This window comes from Lepisosteus platostomus, chromosome 2, assembly GCF_059453375.1.
Source record: "Lepisosteus platostomus isolate fLepPlt1 chromosome 2, fLepPlt1.hap1, whole genome shotgun sequence".
Lineage (NCBI taxonomy): Eukaryota > Metazoa > Chordata > Actinopteri > Semionotiformes > Lepisosteidae > Lepisosteus > Lepisosteus platostomus.
In genome coordinates this window covers 45,173,972-45,198,216 of record NC_142612.1, presented here as the reverse complement: position 1 = coordinate 45,198,216, position 24,245 = coordinate 45,173,972, and the positions used below count along the sequence as shown (strand labels likewise).

The 24,245-nt window shown below is 36.7% G+C and overlaps 1 long non-coding RNA gene across 1 annotated transcript in view; it reads left to right on the top strand.

The window, feature by feature from the left end:
• Nucleotides 1-502: 502 nt before the first annotated feature.
• LOC148676381 (uncharacterized) overlaps nucleotides 503-24,245 on the top strand; it is a 506,795-nt gene continuing 483,052 nt past the window's right edge. The window contains exon 1 of the long non-coding RNA XR_015926628.1: nucleotides 503-593. This is a non-coding gene — a long non-coding RNA (uncharacterized LOC148676381). The remainder of the gene's footprint in view (nucleotides 594-24,245) is intronic.

Genomic DNA, 24,245 nt, shown 5'->3' with positions numbered 1-24,245 from the left:
CAAGACACAGATGTGTGTTAGTTGGTTGAGAGTTGAGAGAGCGGGCATTGGAGACCCACGTGGTGTTACTACGCCCTGCCAGTCCCTGATTGGTTGATCAAGGTGAGATATGAGTCACTTACTCCTGACATGCAGTCCAGATGTCCATTTGGCACTCCCTAAACAGATAGGCGCCAATGGATGATCATGATAGCCAGGCTTAGCTAAGTGCATCCCCGTTTGGGAGCTGTCCCGTGTAAGAAAACATCTCAAATCAGCCTGCATGAATACTTTCTCTGTGGCTGCACCACAGAGATGGAGAGTAAGATGGGGCCTCATTTAGGAAAGCACAGCAACGCTTAATTCTGTCTTATTAGCAAGCATTGCCGCTACACCCGCGTCTGTGGAATAGAAACATACGTGTATTGATGTGGAGAAAGTAACCGTGTGTCTTTAAGACTCACATGGTCGAAAAGCGTTATTCAAAACATTGTCGTAATTACTCACCAGTGTTGGGTTGCGCCGTAACTGGTCTTTTTACAGCTGTGGTTTTCGGGGCTAATGGAAATGAATGGATACACACAGTCACGACCACATTACGGAACATCTCCCTGGTAATTCCATTATAATAATACAATATTGCCTAGTATACAAATATTATACAACAGTTTGCAACTATAGCTAACAACACGTCAACATGAGACATGCACCGTGACGTTGTAATTTTATCTCACAATAAGCCAGATATACATACCGCTGTAATTCGTGAAGTCCTCATCTTCATCTATCAAATCGAACACTGTTAAGTCTGTAAATAGATTATCTTGAGACTGTTGAAATTGATCGATGTGATCCATTCTGATGAGTTAGACAATAACGCGAGACTATAGGAATTGGAATCCAGCCAAAACTTTGCCTGTTACACTGCTTGTACTTATACCCCAAACTGATAAACATTCTCTTCTAAGAAACACACATGACCCCCCATAAAACCATTAATCTTAGGTATCATTGGGGCGTGCACGTACTAGGCTGTAGAAATTATTTTAAGAAACATTTTAGAAAACATTTTAGACCGTTATAATGTTAAAATCTATATTATTTTAAGACATACAACGGTGTCTTAATTTCATAGCGGTTAAAACGTGGTGAAAATGTGCCCCGGTGTCTGTGTTTGATTCACCAACAGACCGCTAAGAATATTATTAAGCAAAATGTTTTTTATTAACGGTATCGCTATAAGAAAAGGTATCTATTCTTTATAGCGACGTGTTCACAAACCAAGCTTGACGTTTTGAGGTTTTATTTTTTCGCAATGCGATGTTAAGAACATTTCTGCGTGAAATACATGTGGTGATTATATATTAGAAAACTTTACATTAATATAAAATGTATATACAAAACAGCATTTAAAACAAATGAAAAAATATAACTCCTATATCCGTCCGTTTATTGTCATTGTTAATTGTACCTGCTTAAAATTAAAAAATTTTATGAACTTTCGCTCTGAGGTCAATTTTACCACCCCCTTCGCTATGTAGTCAATTTTAGCATATCCACTCTGCATTCCAGAGCCTTTAACTACTGTGACGCCAACCCTCATCGCACGTCTCCCAAATATCTCTAATACGTAAGTTTAAAACTTTAAGATCAATCCGTTAAAATATAAAGAACAACACCCCATCATTTGTTGCCTGCTAATACTTTAAAGACTTTTACGCGTGCGGTGCGTGGAAATTCATTTCAAACTTTCGAAAAAGCTGTCGCGAATGGGTTATTAAAAATAAGCTGTGTCTTATTACATTATTTTAAAAACTTTAAGACCAACCCCGCATGTTTAAAATTTATTTTCTGGGCAAACACATCATTTGTGTTTGTGTTGTGTGTTAATACTTTTAAAGTTTAAAACTTATAAACTGATAAGTGAATACATGTCTATTTTGTTAAGCCTTCCTTTTCTTTTTCCTTTAATAGAATAAAGAGGAGGTCGACGCATCAATCTTCAAACTACCAGTGCAACTGAATGTTTCGTGTCTATGCTTGTGTGTTCGACCAAATGTTAATAAAGCTGATGCCCAACCAGGTTTAGCTAACAATGTCCCTAATGAGCCCAATGTTGTGGCCCAGATTGTGAAAGCAGTAGTTTATTGTATCTTCAAACACTGTTTAAAGGGGGTTCTGATTGATGACAGCCCGGCCTGTTTGATTGACCATCCCGGTCAGCGGGGTCACACATGCCTGTCTGTCGGCTACACAGATGGGTTTGAAGATGTGACGTTTGCTGTTTTAGAAATGTATAAGTCTCTCAGTTTAGCCCAAATTTTATCAGCTGTTCTGTACACCGCCAGGTGTCTGGGTTCGTACATCATTACAAATAACACTGAGCGGGGCATAAAAGAGTTGCTGAAAAAAATAATTGATGATAGCTCCCCATACGCACATGTACGCACCCTAGTTGAACAGCTGGATGAAAAATTAGTAGACGTGACTTTTGATGCGTTGCAAAAGAAACACTATTCTTATTTTTACAGAAGCAAAAAAAAAGATCTATGTAAAATGTGAATACAGCTTTCACTCTGTTTTACAGACCTGGGTGAGCCATCGTCCGAAGAATGAAGAATTTCGAATGTATACGTCTGAATTCTTACTAAGAGTGCTTTACACACTTCTCTCTACAAAGCTTGATATGAAAAACAAAGAGTCTAATGCTAATGTCCTTAAATTTGTTAAAGAGATAGATGTGTATGTCAAGAACATGAATGAAATTATTACGGATCTCATGTTTTCAGATCAGAAACGGAAGCCTTGGGGGTTCTACAGTGTGTATTCCAAAATACAGCATGTTTTGCACAGAACCTGTGGTAACACCATCCCGCTGAATACTCAGGCAAATTTTTTTGCTCTGCTAGATCGGATCGCACAGTGTGGTTCGCATGGTTTTAGACACTGGGAGAGGAAGGGGATTATGAATGCTTTTTCAGATGCCTCAAAGTTTCTCAGCAATGTTGGGGTGGTGGTTACCTATACCGATCTAATTTTCCACACAAACATTTAATTGTTGAATGCAAACAGGAGCCGGTAACGCGTGTGTACTACGATGTTTCTGTGTTTGAAACCCCACTGTTGAAATAAAGCGGTTCACATTTCACATGGTGTTTGTCCTGCGAGTTCTTTCCGTGAGACTTTACGCAGTCAGTGTGTGTGTTTGCTTACAACCCTGATGCTTTTGAGACACAGCTTGTGCAGCATATACAGATGCAGCCATTCAAAATGCGCGGTAAAAACCCGCGGTACAGTAACGTACCCACAAGCCACCGCAGGGCACTGGAGGGCACTGCGGTAAGTGATTGGCTGGCCAAAATGACCGACAGGGGCACTCGTGGTGCATTGGTTGGTAGTGAAAAGATTTAATCATTTAATGTCTTTACTGTGCACATTTTAATCCGCTCAGTTTTGAATATTTATATGGATTTTACCACTAAATGGAAATTTTAGTAGCTGAGCATAAAAAGAAGAGGAGCATAACGCATCTGAAGGTCATAAACGATATTAATTTAGGAACATAAACATTACTGTATGTACATAAACTGTACTGTGTATGGCTGGTCTTGGTAGTTTAAAGAAAAAATACACACCAGTCTTCCATTTCTCCCTAAACATTTTAAGTATGAAAGTTTTATGAAACGGTACCCAAATATGCGATTGCTGTATAGAATGAATTTTAATTTAAAAAAATTATTTAACACGAACATTAAGCTGTTTACATCTTCCGCCTGAGAACAGTCACCCGTTGCTACCCAACGCAGAAACACAGCCACTAACTAGCAAAGAGAGGACATTAGCTAGCCAATATGATAAAGAAATAAATGATTATTTTGTTTATTTCTTTTGCACATTTATTTGGACATTTCCATCGATTGTACAAGTACTTGGAAACTGTCCAATCCCTAGTTCATCAGGCATTTTCTTTTACGCTGCGGGCATTCTCCTGGTCTGGCTGTGTCTTCTAGGATATAATGCCAGCGAACTCTTTATGTTCACTATAACATACAATCTCCTTTGCTTTTAACCGAGTGTTTAATAATTTCCTAAAATGAAAATGATTTACTTTATTTCCCTCACGGGATCAATAAAAGTATCTATCATCTATCTACATAAACTATCGGACAGAATTCTGGGGTCTCCCTATACCAGAGATTATAGTACGGCTTCAGAATGGTGATTGGCTGACACCATCTGACACCCCTCTGATTGGAGAAAAAAGACGTGCTGGTTTGCTATATATACTGTACCAGGAAGAGGATTTCTTTCAATCCGAAACGTGTATTTTAAAAGTTTAATTAAGAAGTAAAACCTTACAGCGTACACTGATTTCTAAAAAGATCAGGAGGAAGAAAAATCACCCGTGTTTCGTGCATAAAAAGTGGTTATTAACTATCGAAACCTGTTTTATTTATTTTATTTTTATTTAGATTAAGAGTTCCCGTCACCCCCATTCCCATTTAAATCACAAACCCGTGTTTAATTAAATGTCTTTTAACATAAATCGTTATCTTTGTCTTATGCATAATAATGTTCACCACTCTGTCCAGCAAATTAATAATAAACTTTATTTTATATAGCGTTTTAAACGAATAAGTAATTAGATTGCTCATAAACCTAATCACTTATTCTACATAAACACAGCATAATTGCTTTCTGAAAATGCTTTTTCTTTTTATTTAGGCTCAGATTTCAACTATAGATCGTATTATTAATAACCATAATAACGACCAACCAACAAAAACAACCATATAAACATAATACCAACCAAAAACATAGATAACAACCACAATACAAAATCAAATATATCAAAACATTAAACTCTCTCAAATTCATCCAATTATCATAATCCCGCCCCTTATGCAAAACCAAACCCTCCTCCCATCCCAGTTTATCCTCTTTATTATAAACAAAATCCACCTCAATTTTCAACATAAAGCATTACACAAAATCAATACCTCAACATTCCATACTCAACAACGATAATTCACAAACAGCCAGAACATGTAACTCCACATTTCCAAATAGACCTCATTTCCATACCCCCACCCCTTTTGCAAGACCAACATCCCTCCCCTGTTCTCTCTCTCCGCTGGCTTTTGTAATCGTTTTTATTTTTAAATAAATTTGAGCAAAGTCATGTATTTTAAAAATCTTAAGACTTCTATATTTATGTCTATATTTATTGGTTTCATTAGTGACAAAGGCTAAACTTTCTTGGAAAAATGTCTTTTATGTAAACCATGTTTGCTATTAATTCATTTAGGGCTAGAATATGTTCATTGTCTTTCAATGAAAGAAGGGTTCCTTTCGCCGTAGTCGAGTTGACATTAGAAGCTTGCCACGCCCGGACTGTTACACCAATGCATTAGCATGTTAAAGCGATTTCATTGAGGAGCCTAGCTTTCTTAACTAGTAAGTACTGTACTTACTAGTTTTTTGAGGGGGGGAGGTGTCTTTCGCAGGAAATCTCGCCCCCTTCTACTTTGAAAATACCTGTGAAACTGGTTTAATTCGTCACAGCCAGCACTCCCGCAGAGAGGGAGGTTGTATTTGCAGTGCATCGGTATACAGTAGAAGGGAAAGCCAGAGCCGACCGCTACGCCGCCCACGTGTTATGCTCTTCGTTAATGTCTAAGCCGTAAAACATCATTATATCTCATTTTGTATTTCTTAAAAAAAAATTGTTTGCCCAGCCTAACAGTATTGTTGTTATTGTTTTTAACCTGTAAAGCGCTTTGAGGAGCCACCTTTAAAGGCGCCATATACAATAAAGTTCATTATTATTACTATTGTTAAGTTGCTGGACAGAGAGGTGAACATTATTACACAGAAGACAAAGATAGCGATTTACGTTGTATTGTGCATTGTGCTGCTGTAATACAGTTTAAAATAATTAAAACTCTAAACAGTATCAGCTTTATTTATGGGTTTTAAATAAAGGCGATTTAAATGCGATTTAAATCAATATAAATGTTTATATTGTAACGCATAGGTGACTATTCATTGTTATTAAAATGACTTAAATTCGATCATGTTGTGATATTTAGATATATACATTTGTTTGGTGCGAGTGATGTTTTATTTAATCTCTGAGCCATACTGATTCTTATGGAAGCCAGTTTCCACCAGGGAGTAAAAAAAAAACACACTATGGTATTATCTCCGATGCAGCGCAGTTAAAAACATATCTCTGATGCTGTTCCTAAATGAATATCGTTTATGACCATCAGATGCTTTATGCTCCTTTTCTTTTTTCCAGTGGATTGAACAGGGAGAGGCATTTCATTATGTACTTTTCACTGATGAAACAACAGTGGCTCTGGAACAGTTTTCAACCATGTCGTTTTATAAAAAGGGGAGATATGTGAACAAGTAAAACCCAAAACAGACATGTATGCCATACGGCGTACGCGTTACTGAAGCTAAACGTTTAGCCTTTGTCACTAATGTAACCACTAAACAAAGACATATAGAAATCCCTATGTTACAGACTGTATATGGCTGGTATTGGTAGTTTAAAGAAAAAATGCACACCAGTGTTCCACTTTCTCCCTAAACATTTTAAGCATCAGAGTCTTACATGAGGTTATTTCGGAAACGTTTGTACGTGCTCCTTCTGACCATGTTACTGTTTACTGTTACTGACAATATTACGTTTAAGTGCCTGTGGGCACTTTTCCTGTCCGTGGGGGGTGGACTGTCTTTCATTAGAAGGTTAGTCTGTTCTACTCTGAGAATGTAGAGGGGGTGGAAAGTGCCCACGGTCTTTTAATTAGTAATAAAATGTGCACTGATTCCCTTGCGAAGATAAGGACATAGGAATATTCGTGCATGGTAAAAAAATAGCATAAAAACAACAAAGTGAAGGCTGTGAAAACATTCACAATGTACTTTATACACAAAGCAAGTGTTCTCACAACTCTAGGAGGTTTCGTGAAAATGCTACAGGCGTGCCAAAATCATTTTTTTAAATTCAAGGTGACTTTACCGCGGTTTTCATTTTCAGATTGTGAATCAAAAAAGGCATTTAATTAAACATGCGATTGCGATTTTAATCAATTACTGTATTGATTGAAACACACATTCTGTACAGATACAATAAAGTCACATTCTCCTGTCGTCCAGTGGTGTAAAACGAATTAGCAGGTGATTGAGATAACAATGCACCGCCCACTGAGTGGAATGTTCTCATTTGTTCTCAAGTGTAAAAAGAGGTGATAATTCTTAATAATTCCGTGTCGCATTAACTAACCTCTTCAGTTTATTCCGCCAGACAGTACATATAATATATATAATATATATATTATATAATAATATATAATAATTATATCGTTATTAATTTGTTTAGATACGCAATTCCATATTATATTCCCTGTTATTCAAATTCTAAAAGTATGCATTTGTTAGATAACAAGCGAATTCACAGAAAAGGTTAAAAGACTATCACTTTTCACAAAGTATATAATTTGTAAGACTTTGATGCTTAAAATGTTTAGGGAGAAATGGAATACTGGTGTGTATTTTTTCTTTAAACTACCAAGACCAGCAATATACAGTACAGTTTACATACAGTAATATGTTTATGTTCCTAAATTAATATCGTTTATGAGCATGTAAAAGGCATGGTGAGTCGGAGATTCTCAAGAACTACTTTGTATGATTGGAAACGAATGCGTGATCAGATCAACTAAATGCTGTGGTGTTACTTTTTGTCAATGAAAAAATAAACTCTTTTCGTTTACAAAGACGGTTACAAAGAATTGGACCAGGGTAATACTTTGAGCTTACAGCTTGTCCAAGGTCATTCATTATTAATACTATTAGTAATATCTTCGGTAAAGACTTTGATGCATAAAATATTCCTGCATAATTAAAATATTTATGATAAAGGTGGTAGGTTGTTTACTTTTGTCCAACAGAACAATCTTGCTTTTATAAAATATACCGCCTTTTCAATGTTTAATGTTTAACATGCTGTAATACACTGTTTAAATGTAAAAGTCTAAAGAGTATACAACTTAAATTCTTAATTGAATAAAGATTGTCCCTCAGCAGTGATCGGGATTCGAAACCGACGTTTTCTGGTGACAACTCAAATGCTGTACAGGAGAGGTTAACCTTTATTAGCTCCACCTGGCGGTTTTACAAGGTGATTCCGGATACTATTAACATAATCTAATTTGCATATGGTATGATGCAGTATACTGCGACACGCCCACCGTGTTATACGGCAGCATACCCCACTTGTTTTGAATGGCTGCATCTGTTTCTCTTCTGTTTCTGAGGTACCTTAGGATTGTTGGTCTGGAGGTTCATTCATGTTATTACTTATTATTCAGATATGTGAAAATAGTTGACCAATTTACTTTATTTTTAGAAAGTGTTTATTATGCCCAAGGAGCAAATTGTTAAAACATAACTCTGGTTAGAGCTGGAATGAAAATCCAGATTCTATGGATGATAGGACCTAATCCTACTACGGAGCCACCAATATATTTAAAAGAACATTTCACTTTCCCCAAATAACTACAGCAAGTGACAGAGTTAAAGATGTTAATGCATAAAATGTTTATGAAGAAGGTGGAATACTAATGAGTACCTTATTTTTCTCTACTTTTAACTATTTACAGATCCATCCATGCCACTACATACTGTGGATTTAGTCTCATTTCATTACTGACTGCTAGCTACTGAGCACAGAACATCTTTTCAGAACATTATTATCTGAATAAAACATTATTATCTGCTTTATTCAAACCTATGAGTAATTGCGCATAAACTAAGGTTTCTAAAAATGCAGTCAGGTACTAGATGTTGTTTAAATAAAAGTTGTGAAAATTTTCACAAATGTAGATTTTTAAAATGCCTGTGATATGAAGGTTCTGTGTGTTTTGGTCGCAAAGTTATTGACATCTGAATCATTGTGTGTCAAACTAGGCAGTTTAATAAGAAAACAAAGTTTGTGAAAACAGTAACAAATCACCCTGAACAAAATACAATATTATATTATTATTTATTATTAATACATTAATAAGAAGAGATAAGATAAAATCACTTTATTAGTCATATGAAATGTCTCGCATTAGGAAGTTGTCTTTTTCACATACCCCAAATTGCTCTCCATGAGACACACAGACAGGGAAAGAGCTTGGGGTCAGAGCGCAGGGTCAGGCATTTATACAGCGCCCCTGCAGCAGTTGGGGTTAAGGGCATTGATCAGGAGCCCAGTGGAGTAGGATTCCTCTGTTGGCCATGGGATTTGAAGTGGCAACCTTCCAGGCACAGACCCTTAGCCACAGAGTCACCACTCTACCCTATTATTGTCCGCCCTAACAGTATATTATGTTCATTATTATACTTCAGTTTCAGTGGTCCTTTTAATAATGCTTGGTAACATAGCTAAAAAGGACACATCAAAATGTTTCCAAAATAACCAAAGAAATTTCAAAGATACTGATACAGATGTTTACAAAAAAAGTGGATTACAGTACTACTACCAGCTCTATAAGTATTCAGATCCATTAAAAATAATATCATATTCCATATTATGTGGATTTAAAGATGATAAACTGTAAAGAAAACAGATTCAATGAAGCAGCCGTTTCACTAACATCTAACGCACCACAAGACAATCGTCTTTGGCCAGTGAATCAAATAATGCAACGTGCTGTGTTGGAGGTGTCATTTTTCTAGGACATAACTCACGTTCTGAGTGGCTGTACTATATTGCTGAATATTGGTGGAACATTGAAAGACAGGGTATTTTATTACTAACATTTAAAGCATAACTGAGCTACAATTTAAATCATATGTAAGAATACCCACATATGTTGACTGTGTGATAGAAAAAATGTTTAAAATTAATTATTGCAACATGCTTTGTTAAATAAAAATGCACACAAGCAACGTTTTATTAAAAAATATGCTAAAATTAGAATAATTTGATGTACATGTACATTATGTACGTAGTAAAGTCAAAACATGTTTCACTTGTATATTGTATTTTTAACAAAACCTTGAAATAACACAAAAGTATTTTATTCTATTACATATGGCTTTTCCCGCAACCCTGAATTGGAAGAGGTCATTAGTATAGTTGTTGTATAGTAAAAGGAATTATAATTATTATTTCATATTTGACCTTAGGATGTTTCGAACCTCAACTGTAAAGAGGAATGGTGCTTTTGGTACTATAGGAAATCTACTGAAATACTAAATGTGTAAACCTGTCTGTTGCATATTTATAATAATTTGAGTTCCTTGCTGTTTTTCTTAGATTACTGTCCATTTGATACAGTATGTAAAATATTCTACATCAACAAAAATGGGTCTCCAAAACAGGAATCTGTTAGCTCCGATATCTTAAAACTGTATTCTAGAAAAACTCTTAAAGTCCTGTTTAATATAAGGTCATATGCTACTAAGTATCTTATTTAGGTATCAGAAGTAATTATCAATTTAAATTTTAATATTTTCCCAGGCTTTACTGTTCTTCTGTAGACTGTTCTTCGTTACAACCATTACAAAAACCATCCATCTATGGAAACCCCAAAACGTAATGCACAGCTGCATGAGTTCAGCAAGGTTTACTAACTGCTGTATTCCCTTCTGAACCTATTTAACAATTGGTTTTCTTGCATTTGTTTTTATTGCATCACACACCCAGTTTTAAATCTAGGCTACAGTACACTAGCCAATGACTTATGATAAGTTTTTAATATAGCCATATTTTTACATATATATATTTGTGTTTATTACAACTTACAAATAAGATTAACTTGCAACACCATGAGAATTCACACAAGGGCAAAAGGCAAGTTATCAAGCATGAGTAATTCTTCATTCTTCTTATACACTAAATCAGACATGCTTAGTCAAAATGAGTGCTATCAATAATTGTCTTTTTGCATCAAATTTAACATATATTTTACTTTTACATAGTTTATACATATAAATATTTTTCCTTTTTAAACTTAATTTTAATTTTACACATCTTTTTTTTTAAGTGATGCAAGGCCAATAGCATAATTCTAGAAAACATTCACACACTGACGCCAGAGCCAATTTTCCCAAAAGCTAATAAACCAGTCTTTAGACTTTTGGATAAAACTGGAACACCTGGAGGAAACTCACAGAAACACGAGAAATTACAGAACAGATTGTACCAACAGAACTGAATACAGAATTGAAGGCTCCAGCGATGTGACACAGCAATGCTAGCCACTGCACCACCATGCTGCCTACAGTAGTAGCAGTAGTGATATTACAGCTAAATATGTAATATTAATGTGGAATTTTACAACTAAAGGGAAATATGGTAGCTAAGCATAAAAATAACAAGAGCATAATGTCTCTTAATGTCATAAAATAAATATTTAACTCAGACACTTACTGAGCTTATTTTGGAAACGTTCTTATATGGTCATTCGATTATGTTAAGTTTATATACTTTGTAAATAGCTATAATGTTTTAACCTTTTCCATGAATCCTTACTGTTGCTATATCAGTTAAAAAAAATGTAATTTTAGAATCCTCTTTATAGGGAATATAATATGGAATCACGTAACTAAAGAAATTAAGATTTTAAGGATCTAGATATAACATACAGTATTTATATAGCTGGTAGCATTACCGTAGTCCACTTTCTTTGTAAACGTTTTATTTTTTCTTTGACTCATTCACTCATTACTTTCAAAACATTGTTTTCGAGCAGTCTGTTGGTGCAGCAGGTTTGTCAATAGGGCTCTATCTAGAAGACCTGAGCTCAATACCCGCTTAGGGTATTCTTCTTAAAAACAAAGAATCCTTTAAAAAAATATTCAATTCAATTCAATTTATTTTTATATAGTGACTTTCACAACAAGGTCGCCCCAAGGTGCTTAAGAATGCAAGTGACCATACATTTCGTGAATACAGAACAGAAAAGACCAGAAAACAACAGAGGAGAGAAACCAAAAACTTCTTAGGTGAAAAAAAAAAACCTTTAGGGGTCCAAGGTCAACTGGCTGCCCAAGTTGCATTAGATAAACAGGTGCCTGACCTCTGAGAGCTTTATAAGGGGTTATATGGTCGTACTTTCTGCTCCCAATAACAAATGCAACTGTTATATTCTGAATTCGCTGTCAGGTGTTGAAGGAGTGATGGGTGCTCACTGATATTAGGATTATAATCCTGAAAGAGGCACATTGTCTTATCAACAAGCTATAATAGTGGACTATTTTTATAAATTTGGCTATGTAAGAAACAAACCAAAAGTAATTCTCTGATCAGGATTTGAACTCCTGGTTGCAGTGCGCTACATTACAGTCCATGAGTGCTTCATTGTCCATTACCACTATAAGGACAATAAAAGTTTTTTTATAGTAACAAGAAGTAGTATTCCTACTATGCATTCTTAGAAAAGGATAAAACATAATAGCTTTTTATGAAGTACAGTATATAAACTTTATAGTTCAAGTGGGTCAGCATGCATAGACTGCAAAGGAACAAGTAAAGATTTATTCCATGCTGAAAGGAGAAGAAAAGAAACAACGTTTTGGCTGTGGAGCCTTCAGACATCTGAAAAGTTGTGTTTCTTTTCTCCTTTTTCAACTTTATAATGTTAGAACAAGTATGTTAAAACCTTTCCAAAATACCCACCATAAGTAACCAAGTTAAAGACTTTGATGCATTAAGAATTTATGAAGAAGGTAGAATACTGTTGTTTGTTTTATACTGTTGGCGTTTTTTAATATTTAGTTACCACAGTCATCTTCTTTTTATTTTCCGCTACCAAAATTTACCTTTAGATATTCTCAATGCGGATGTAAAGCTTGAAAGACGCAAATCTTATTAACAAACTATGGTATAATAATAAAATGTTTTTTAAATCAAGTTCAACGTCAAGTTTATTGTTAATATACTCATATAGAGGTATATGGTATAACAAAATGCTATTTAGTTAGCTCTGAGACGGTAAGCAGTAAAATAAAAACCAACAATAACATTGTATAAGAAAAGAAAGACAAAGACAGGCAATGTGCAAAACAACATCAAAAATGCAAAATCGTACATCAACAGTATGAAATAAAGAATAGAAAATTATGGGGAGTGAACTTCTTGACATGTGAGGTAGAGCTAGATTTCAATGTGTGTTTCAGTTTTGATAAAGAGAGAAGGCACTGTGAGGGTTCGGATCGTAGGTGAGTCTGGTAGTATGGGCCCGAATGCTCTGGTACCGTTTTCCAGATGGTAGAAGGTCAAACAGTCTTTAGCTGGGGTGTGTGGGGTCTTTGACGATGCTTAGAGCTTTCCTCAAACACCATCTGTCATAAATGTCCTGGATAGACCGGGCAGTTTTCACTCTTCACAGTTTCACTTTGGCTTTAGGGTTATGCGATCAGCAATACTGCAGTTGCCATACCACACTGTGATGCAACCTATCATTGTGCTTTCTGTATTGCATCTGTAAAAGTAAGTGAGGATCTGGGGACATGTTTTAGCCTTCTTTAACCGTCTTAGGAAGTACAGGTGCTGTTGCACTTTCTTAATCAGACAAGTGGCTTTGAGAGACCATATGAGGTCCTCGGTGATATGAACTCCAAGGAATTTGAAGTTACTGACCCTTTCCACTTCAGTCCCATTGATGTGGATAAGGGCATCACCATTTTGCAGTTTTCTGAAATCAACGATCAGCTCCTTGGTATTGCTGACATTGAGGGTGACGTTGTTGTCTTCACACCACATTTTAAGGAGATTGACTTCCTCCCTGTAGGTCCTCTCATCATACAACTGTAGTGTCATTGGCAATCTTGATGATGGAGTTGGTGTTATGTCTGGCCTTACAATTGTGGGTGTAGAGGGAGTAGAGCAATGGACTGAGCACACACCCGTGGGGGACTCCCGTGTTCAGAGTTAGTGTGCTGGAGGTGTATTTCCAAGCTTGACAGCCTGAGGTCTGCCTGTCAGAAAGTCCACATTTCTCTGGAATGATGGTGTTAAAAGCTGAGCTGAAGGCGATGAATTGTAGTCTTGCATATGTGTTCTTTTTATCCAGATGGGATAGGGCAGTGTGTATGGCAATGGAGATTGAGTCATCTGTAGATCTGTTGGACTGGTAGGCAAATTGGTATGGATCCAGTGTGTCTGGAATGGTGTCCTTAATGTGCCCCATGACCAGCCTCTCGAAGCACTTCATGATGACTGGTGTTAGTGCCACTGATCAGTAGTCATTAAGGCATGTCACTTTGGTTTTCTTCAGTATTGGGATAATGGTAGTTGTCTTGAAGCAGGTGAGGACTACAGCTTGGGCCAGAGACATGTTGTAAATGTTTGTGAATACACCTGCCAGTTGATTGGCACTCTGAGGACATGACTGGGAATGCCCTCAGGTCCTGCAGCCTTGCGTGTGTTCACTTTTAGAAGAGATCTCCTCACCTCATCTGCAGATAGCTAGAACACCTGGTCAATTGTAGAGGGTGCAGCTCTGTTGACTGGTTCTGTGTTGCTGGCTTCAAACCAAGCATTTAAGGTGTTGAGTTCGTTAGGCAGGGAGACATCATGGGCTGTGATGGCCTGTATACCTTGCCACATGCACCGTGTGTCATTAGTGGTGAAGTGTTCCTCTAATTCTTGTTTGACTTGTTTAATACCATTCTTTAGATTGATCCTGGCTAACTTTAGTTCTGATTTATTTCACGATTTGAATGCTGCATCACTTGCTTTGATGAGGATGCGAACCTCACTGTTCGTCTATGGTTTCTGGTTGGGAAAAGTTCTTATTTCTTTTGTGAGTGTAACATCATCAGCACATTTCCTGATGTAGCTAGTGACTGATGATGCATATACCTGTATGTCAGTGTGTGATCCCTGTGTTGCTGCAACTTTAAACACATCCCAGTCAGTGCATTGAAAATTGTCTCGCAGGACTAATTCAGCTCCTTCAGGCCACACTTTCACCGTTCTGATTATTGGCTTCACTCGCCTGTGCAGCTGTGTGTATCCACATCACAGACCACATCACTCTGTTGCTCCTCCCGGGATCTCCCATATCTTCTATAACCTGAATAATAAACTGTTAATAAAACAGTGAAGGATCATGAAACTGTCATCATGAAACCACCCTAACTTGGTCCATAAACTGGTGTTGCTTAACTGAATTCCCTTGTAACCTTGATGGTGTAGTGGTTTGATGGGTTTACTGAGACAATTATTAATTGTAGCAGTAATCACGAGGTTGTTCGTTGGGGCTTTTAGAAAATCAATCGTCAGAACAACTAACAACGCACACACACGGGTTCAATACACAGGATACATTTATTAATATAAACTGTGCACCAAACATATACTAGTCTGCCTGGATACGAGCGGCAGACCTTACTGTGAGGGTTATAAATATACAAGGTATATAATCTCGAAGAGATGCAAACACAAAGAGATACACAACAGAGAATATATGTCAATATATATCGTTCGGTTACCAAATCGCTAATCAGTGTTATTACCCACTGTTACTCTAAACTCGGAAGTAAATACATTACTCATGAATTAAATTGATAACAACTTGTGTTGAGGTACAATTGAATTCTCGAGACGCAATGTAGAACATGGGGTTTACTTATCCACTGTGTTTGGATTTGGAATTTCCCGGCACGAACACCAAACCAGCTGACAGGCTCTGTTGCAGCCTCTGTTCCAGCGGTTGTCCAAAGGGCGTTGTGTCGGCGTCCTCTGGCTACCGGCCAACCAGTCGAGGTGCAGCTCGGAGTAGGACGGGCGGAGGAATCTAGCTGCGGCGCGCAGGGCAGTCGTTGCTCCGAGGGGATCTACCAGCAGTCCAGCTGGCTAGTAGAAAGTCTCTATGCACAGAGTGTGACCGCGAGTCCTCACAAGTCACTCTTTTGCCTGGGAAGAAGCTGGTTCGTTCCCGGTCCAGCGCTGCTTCTGAATAAGCTATTCAGGTTGTCGACGAGGGTCCAACTGTAGGCTGCCGTTGATCAAGCGGAGCATTCACATTGGTAGAATTCTGAGTACGTACGGGATCCTCGGCCTCGCGCTTAGAACAAAGTCCAAGTCCTTTCGCAGACAACAGCAGTTGTCACGTGATTGTCTCTGAGGATGCACGAAAATGGCCAAGGAGAGCTCAGAACTGAGCTTGCGCTCCCTTTTTGATCAAGACCCAGATGTGTGCTGATTGGTTGAGAGTTTGGCGGGCATTGGAGACCCACGTGGTATTACCATGCCCTGCCAGTCCCTGATTGGTTGGTCAAGGTGAGATATAAGTCACTTACTCTTGACACTTAGGAATGCAGTCCAGATGTCCATTCGGCACTCCCTAGACTGATAGGCGCCAATGGATGACCATTGATCATGATAGCCAGGCTTAGCTAATTGCATCCCCGTCTGGGAGCTTGGTTCTTATCACAAGAAAACATCTTAAATCAGCTTGCATGAATTCTTTCTCTGTGGCTGCACCACAGAGATGGAGGGTGAGATGGGGCCTCTTTTAGGAGCATACCAACGCTTAATTCTGTCTTATTAACAAGCATTGCCGCTACAATGGTAAGAGAGAAAAAGAAGGCTACTCCCTTCTAATATAAGTCAAATTGGAGAGTGTACAGAATTCTCCCATTTAACCTATTATCAGGACAGATAACCATTCTTGATCCACTTTAAACTGTTAACTATTATAGAGAGCAAACCATGCCTTTTTTAACCTAACAGGGAATGCCATTTATTACCCATAGTCTAATTGTAACCCTAAGACCAGTCTGACTCCAAGAATAGATGATTAGACATCTGTGTATCTCCCTATTTAAAGAACCAACAACTGCAGTGCAACTATATCCATGCTGCACACCTGCAAATGTAAATGGTCAGTTTACAGAGACAGTTAGTCTAATTACATGAATATTTAATGAAAAATAACATGCAAAAACAAATTTCATACCTTGGTACATTATTTCAAAAAACATTATTATAGTACTTTATATGTCTATTCTTTGCTTACAATATAGATATAAATCTTTTTCTAATTGTAAGCTAGTAACTGTCATCTTTCTGAATTTGATCTCTGCATTGATCTCCGTGTGTATAATTTGTATCAACAAGAAACGATGCACAGTTTATTGTTTTTAGAAATGTTTTGCATCTTGTTTTTCACTCACTTTGTTTAGGAAACATTAAATCAACTGGCAGAGAATTTCCTGACCATCTTCTCTCACTTTTGTAACACTTCTTTTGTTGTTGGGATCAAAACATTTAGCTTTCATAGTTCAAACTTCTTGCTAGCTCTACACTCAGAGCTACTTATAATAATTCCTGTTCTCCTATGTTTGCTGATAGTAGCAAAATCAGAATGATTTTTGATAAGTTGGGTCATTTTTGTATTTTTGGGTAACTTTTCCTTAATTTATTCTTGTTTTGAAAATCAGTGCTGTACTCTGTAGTTTTACAATTGTTATTGTTTTCCTAATTTACGAATAAAACATTTGTAAGTTACTTTTCTATTATTTATGGTATAATAATCACCAAGGAATTCCATTATAGAATTATGTAATTTCCCATAATGATTATTTCAGAAATTTCTAACAAATGGGTTTAATTTAGTTATGTTTACTTTTCAAATATTTTTCTAAAGTGTTATATTACTTTTTATATATATTATTATTCATCTTGTGAATGTGTGAATGTCACTTAATATATGTATAAACCTATATAAATCTATCTAGGCTTGAGAGCGGAACTGGGGAGCTGTCAGCTTGTTGACCTCTTAGGAGCAAGTACAGGTTTCTCACACTGAAAAGTAGAAAGAAAAAATACAGTTTTAGCTGATACGTCATCTTAGGTGTGAGACAGTTCAATAGTTGAAATGTTTTTTTCTTTTTTTCTGTTTTACAACAAGGAATCAGCCTGCAAGTTTTTGTAGAAGTTTTTGCAGGGCCAGGTATCAATCCTATATGTCTTATTGACTATAGATTCTCCAGACTCTCATTCTTCAACCAAACATTAAGCAGGCTCTCTAAATCAGACTTGGCAACTTAATATGTGATGGTATGCAGGGGGTTAAAATGAGGCTGAACCTAGTGCTTACAGCTGTCGCTGCTGAGCCATTTGAAATTTTGCTGAGCCATTAGCTGAAACTGTTCTTGCTGCTATTCTCTGTCGATCAGAGAGGGAATTTAATGCATGCTATTATTTTAAGGTTGCCTGTGAGGTTATTTTCCCATGGATGAGACATACATACTACGCCTCTCTATTAATACAGACCTTTTCCTGTCATTCACTAGGAATTCCTTCCTTGCTCCAAACAATTGGCCTGTGAAAGGCTCTATTTCTCCAGCACCATCCTGTGTGTTCAAATAGGATAACAAGATCAGTTCTCAGTCTGGTCACATATGTATCACCCTCCATTAAGCTGTACACAGAGCTATGTGCTCATTTTTGTTTTTAGGTATTCTCCTTCATTGTTTTGCTTTTATCAGATATCATTTGTGTTGAAATTATTATTGTTTTGATGTTTACTAACAGAATAACAGAAAATAGAGTAAGGCTTTTTTTTTTCTACAGTAACACCACCTACAACTGTAAATGAAAAAAATATATATAATTTTGATTCTTTTATAACAACTGAAATAGGGGCATGAAGGGGTATTTTTCTAATCCTAATGAAGGAGTTAACTGTTTTAAAAAGTATTATACCATTATTTATAAAGTGTATAAAATGTTATTTATATGTGTAGATTATGGCAAGTTTTTCTGCTTTGAACAGAAATCTAAAATACTAATTTATGTAAATTTGACTGTGAAATATAAAAAGGCTATACATGAATTTTTACGCCTTGCTTTGGGTGTCACAAACTCAAACTTGTGAGTTTTTTATTGTGAAGTATGAAATGAGTAAAGTGATTACAAGTTATGAATTATGAACTTTTCTTAAAAAAAGGGCAGTATATTACATGATCAGAAAAGAAATAACATAAATCACAATCACATGATCTTTTGCAAGATTTGCATATGTTTTTATGTACTGGGAATACAGAAGTCAAATAGATGGGTCTTGCTGTCATGCTGCTCAATAGATGCCATTCCACCCAGTATTGACTTCATGCTTGATTCAAACTTGTGATCTCTAGGCATTAATCAATTGAACTTCATAGTGTAGCTAGTATTTAGTTACGAACCTAAGGAAAAGCTGATAATTATAATCATTCAAATTTTCAAAAAACAGACTTAAATGCATAATAAGGAATTGTAATTGTAATAATAAAGACTAAGGATTGATATTAAAATATTAATATTACAGACGTATTTTGTTATAATGGTGCACTGGCCTAGTTCCCATTTGGTTGCATTGTGAACTGAAACAGCACATAAATGTATTCTAACTAAATCTCCTAGCAGATAATACAAACTATTTCTCAGCCTTTGAAACAATGCCCTCCTTTCAGTTAACATAAAACCACAGACCCTCCCCAGTGTATGTGCTAATAATTTGATTTAAACTTTTTTTTAAAAAAGATTGATATCTATTTCCTATTTGTGAACTTAACTTAATCAAATAAAAATATTTTTTAAATGAGAAAATAGTGAGACTGACTGAAAGTAGTATGATCCAAATTAACATATGAACGTTATTTAATTTAAGAGTTTGCCTCAAGTATCATCAATGTGATCTGTGATGATACATATTTGACACAAGTGTTGTAATTCTCAGCTCTGTGATGCAAGTCACATTCAACATCTGTTCACAAATTGTGGTGCTTATTTTTGATCATCGAAAGTGCAGTGAAGTGAGTCATAATGACTTATAATAATAATAATAGAAATAAACTTTATTTATATAGCCTTCTCAAAGTGCTTTACAGATTGACAACAACAATAAATAAAAAGAATAAACAAGATCAAACACAATCACAATATACAGAGGAGACCGTGGATGGTGGTGATAAGAAAAGTAGAAGCAGAGGGGTAAAGAATGGAACCAGTTAAGTAAAGGCTCTTCTAAAAAAGAAGGTGTTGAGTCACGATTTGAAGGAGTTTAGAAAAGGTGACTCTCTGATATCTTTGTAATATCTACCTATATAATGTAGAGGGGCTTGGGGGACAGTTAGGAGACCTGAATTAGAAGAGCGAAGGTTGCGAGGTGGGGAGTAAGGCGATAATAGTTCAGACAGGTACTGAGGTGCCAAGCCATGCAAAGCCTTATAGGTGAGCATGAACATTTTAAAGTCCACATGGAATTTGACAGGAAGCCAGTGCAAGGCCTCCAGGATAGGAGTAATGTGTAATGTATAAGTAATCACTTGCACTAGACCTGATCAGGATTCTGGCTGCTCAATTTTGGACATACAGATGCAGCCATTCAAAGTTCGCGGTACAGACACGTACCGCAGGTAATTGGCTGCGGTGTCGCGTATCATGACGCAAGATGACGCTGGGTACCGCGGTACGTGATTGGTTGACCGACGGGCACTCGGTTGGTCTGTCGTAGAAAGACTTACTGTAAACGTCTTTACTGTGCCCATTGTAGATATTGAATCTTACCACTGAAGGGAAATCTTAGTAGCTGAGCATAAAAAGAATAGGAGCATACTGTATTCTAGAAGACACAGACCAGGAGAATGCCCGCAGCGTAAAAGAAAATGCCAGATGAACTGGGCGTTTGCCCAGCGTAGTTATAGTGGACATAAAAACAAGAGTTCGTTGGCATTATATAATTATACGAATTACAAGAATATAATTATATCTTATTGATTTCTTGAGATATGCGATTCTTTTAATACAGTCTTTGCTGTGCTCTAGAGGATCCTTGTGATATTTCGAGCTCTTGGTGAATGATAAGTGTCGCAGTTTAAATCATTTTCGTAGTTAGAAATTATGGAACGCTTTGTTAAAAGCAAGGGAGTTTTTATGTCCGTTGCAGTTCTTTTGCAACATGAATATAATTATATCGTTATTAATTTCTTGAGATACGCGATTCCATATTATATTCCCTTTTAATCAAATTCTAAAAGTATGCTTGTTGACTCCGGTATCACGTTAGTTAAAGACTTCGATGCTTAAAATGTTTAGGGAGAAATGGAATACTGGTGTGTATGTTTTCTTTAAAGTATCGAGACCAGCCATATACTGTATGTTTAAGTTCCAAAATTAATATCGTTTATGGACTTCACACGCGTTGCAGTATGCTCCTATTCTTTTTATGCTCAGGCACTAAGATTTCCCTTCTGCTTCCCTTCTGCTTTGTGTAAGGATGGTATCAAAAGCAATCTTAAGTGGTGAGAAAGCTGTGCTCAATGTATTTAAGGGACTTAAAAGTAAAAGGAGATGTTTCATATTGCTTGACTAATTTTAAAAACTAAGTTATAAATGCAGACGCTCCCTCGGTGCCGCGCCGGGTGTAAATATCAAAATATTGTAACGCAACGGGGGCTCTGGAGGGCGCCCTTGCCGCATTAGGTCGGCCCCCCACCGTCGGGGGCTCGAACCCGGGACTCCCGCGTCTCTCTGCAGTGACCTAGCCCCGTGAGCTAAAGAGAGATCTCTCTACAGCCCAGTAGCTGTAGTCCTGCTATCACAGGGAAGGGCGGTGACGTCACCTGCTCTGGTACGCCGGCTCTTACACAGTGCCTGTCGGCCGTAAGCGTTACACTATACATACCCAACACTGCTTGTACCCTTCTGTCATGCAAATAAAACACCTTGAATTGAATTGAATTGAGGGAGAGAGGGGGGGAAGGGGAGAGACATAGCCAGAACTCAAGGCAAATAAGATACTTATGGGTACACAGGCGTTTGCACGTATAGTTAAGTAATAGTTAACGTATGAAACATTTGCACGTATAGTTAAGTTATTACTTGGTTTTCAAAGTGCAATGAAATACAATATTGTTATTGTTGCTGTTCTTGTTGTTTTTATCCTGTAAAGCGTTTTGAGAAGCCACCTTTAAAGCCGATATATACTGTAAAAGCGCTGATTCTTATGGAATGTGGATTCAATTTTTTTTTAATAGCGTATCTAAGGAAATCTCAGTTTAACTTTGTTCATGAACAAACAGTGGCATGTTACATTATTAGTTTTTTTGTTAACAAGGCTCGCCAGCTAATGTGAATCGAAACCTATCTTTCTAGGTTTTAAAGTCGTGCGATGTGTAAACCACAATTCAAATAGAGAAATAAGACCTGACTGACAAGATTTAAGATGTGGCTGTCAATGTTGGATTAAAAAAAACACATTGCCCGACGTTTGTTGCATTGCTTGAAAAATAACTTTATTTCGAGAGACTTGATAAGTAATTCAAGTGTTTTTTTTAACTTCCTGAAAAACAACTAATAATTTAACTATGTGCAAACGTTTTATGATATGTCGCTGTTGTGAATGTCTGTGGACACGTGCTGGCTGGACAGGAGGCTCCACTGCACACAGAGAGGGGCGGGAGGAGGGGACAAGCCGATACGTACTCTTAGAGTTTGATTAATAGGGAATATAATACAAAAATATAGTACTAAAAATAAGATGCACTCTACAGACTTCACAACGGCGACTGTCAGAAGATAAGACACAGCGGCTCAGGCATCCGCTGAATGGAAAAGGGGCACTTTAATGTTCTGTATGGCTAATACTAAAGCCAATACTGGCTCAATACCCTCAATGGGCTTTGACGTGCTAATGCGTTGGTTTAACAGTCCGGGTGTGGCAAGCTTCCAGTGTCAACTTGACTCGATTGGAAGACAATGAACGTATTTTAGCCCTAAATGAATTAATAGCAAACATGGTTTACATAAAATACATTTTTCCAAGAAAGTTTATAATAATACGATCTATAGTTGAAATCTGAGCCTAAATATAAAGGAAAAGTATTTTCAGAGTGCAATCACGCTGTGTTTATGTAGAAAAAGCGATTAGGTTTATGAGCAATATAATTACCTATTCGCTTAAAACGCTATATAAAATAAAGTTTATTTAGAGATGAATGATCAGTGTCGCAGTTTAAATAATTTTTGTAGGAGGGCTTGGACAGATTCCAAGTGCATTTTTGCAATTTACGTTGCATTGTCCAATGTTCTGTTGTAATACAGGCTAGAATACAGTTAGTCTAAGCTTTATCAGCTTATTTAAAATACATTTTTTGAATCCCCGGCGGAACACACTCCATAGGAATCAGCGCTTTTATACAGTATATCGCCTTTAAACACATATATTTAAACACGCGTTTACGATTAAATCAAAACGCGATTCAAATCAATATAAATGTATATTTTGTAACGCATAGGTGACTATTCATTGTTATTAAAAAGACTTAAATTTGATCATGTTGCGATATTTAGAAATATAAATTTGTTTGGTGCGAGTGAGGTTTTATTTAATCTCTGACCAAGGGAAACGTTTCATTTTTTCAAAGAAATGTTTGTTAAAAAATAAAGTCATAGTTCCATGGAATTCAATCACAGACCATGTGACATGGGAGTCAGGAAACTAACACACAGCACCACCGGATTTAATAACGCAATAAAAATGCTATAAAATAATGTGACTAGGCACAGAACATGTTTACAGCACAGTACAATAATAAATGCTGACCATGACTTTAGAAGCATAAATTACCTTACACTCAATTTAAACCTTTTTCCTTTAAAGTACCGATTCCTGGAATCTGACTGGCTGACACCCTTCTGAAGTGGTTCCATAAAATCTGGTATACGGAAAAGAAAGTGTTGATAAATACAAATGTCTTACACTCTTTGCTGTGCTCTTGAGGATCCTTGTGATTTTTTGAGCTCTAGTTGAATGATAAGTGTCGCATTTTAAATCATTTTCGTAGTTAGAAATTATGAAACGCCCTGTTAAAAGCAAGGAAGTTTTTATGCCCGTTAAAGTAAAACAAAATGCCTGACAAAGTATGGCTTGGACAGATTCCAGGTGCTTGTACAAATGTGCTAAAGAAATTATACTTTGAGTATACAGCTTGTCCAAAGTCATCCTTTATTAATACTATTAGTAATATCTTCAGTAAAGGCTTTGATGCATAAATATTTCTGATAAAGGTAGGTTGTGTACTTTTGTCCAACTGAGCAATCTTGCTTTCATAAAATATACCAACATTTTAATGACTGATGATTAACATGCTGTAATACACAGTTCAAAATTAAAGGCTCAAATGCTGTACATGAGAGGTTAAGCTCCCCCTGGCGGTTTTACAAGGTGACGCCGGATAGTTTCCGGCAGAGCGTCAAATGACGC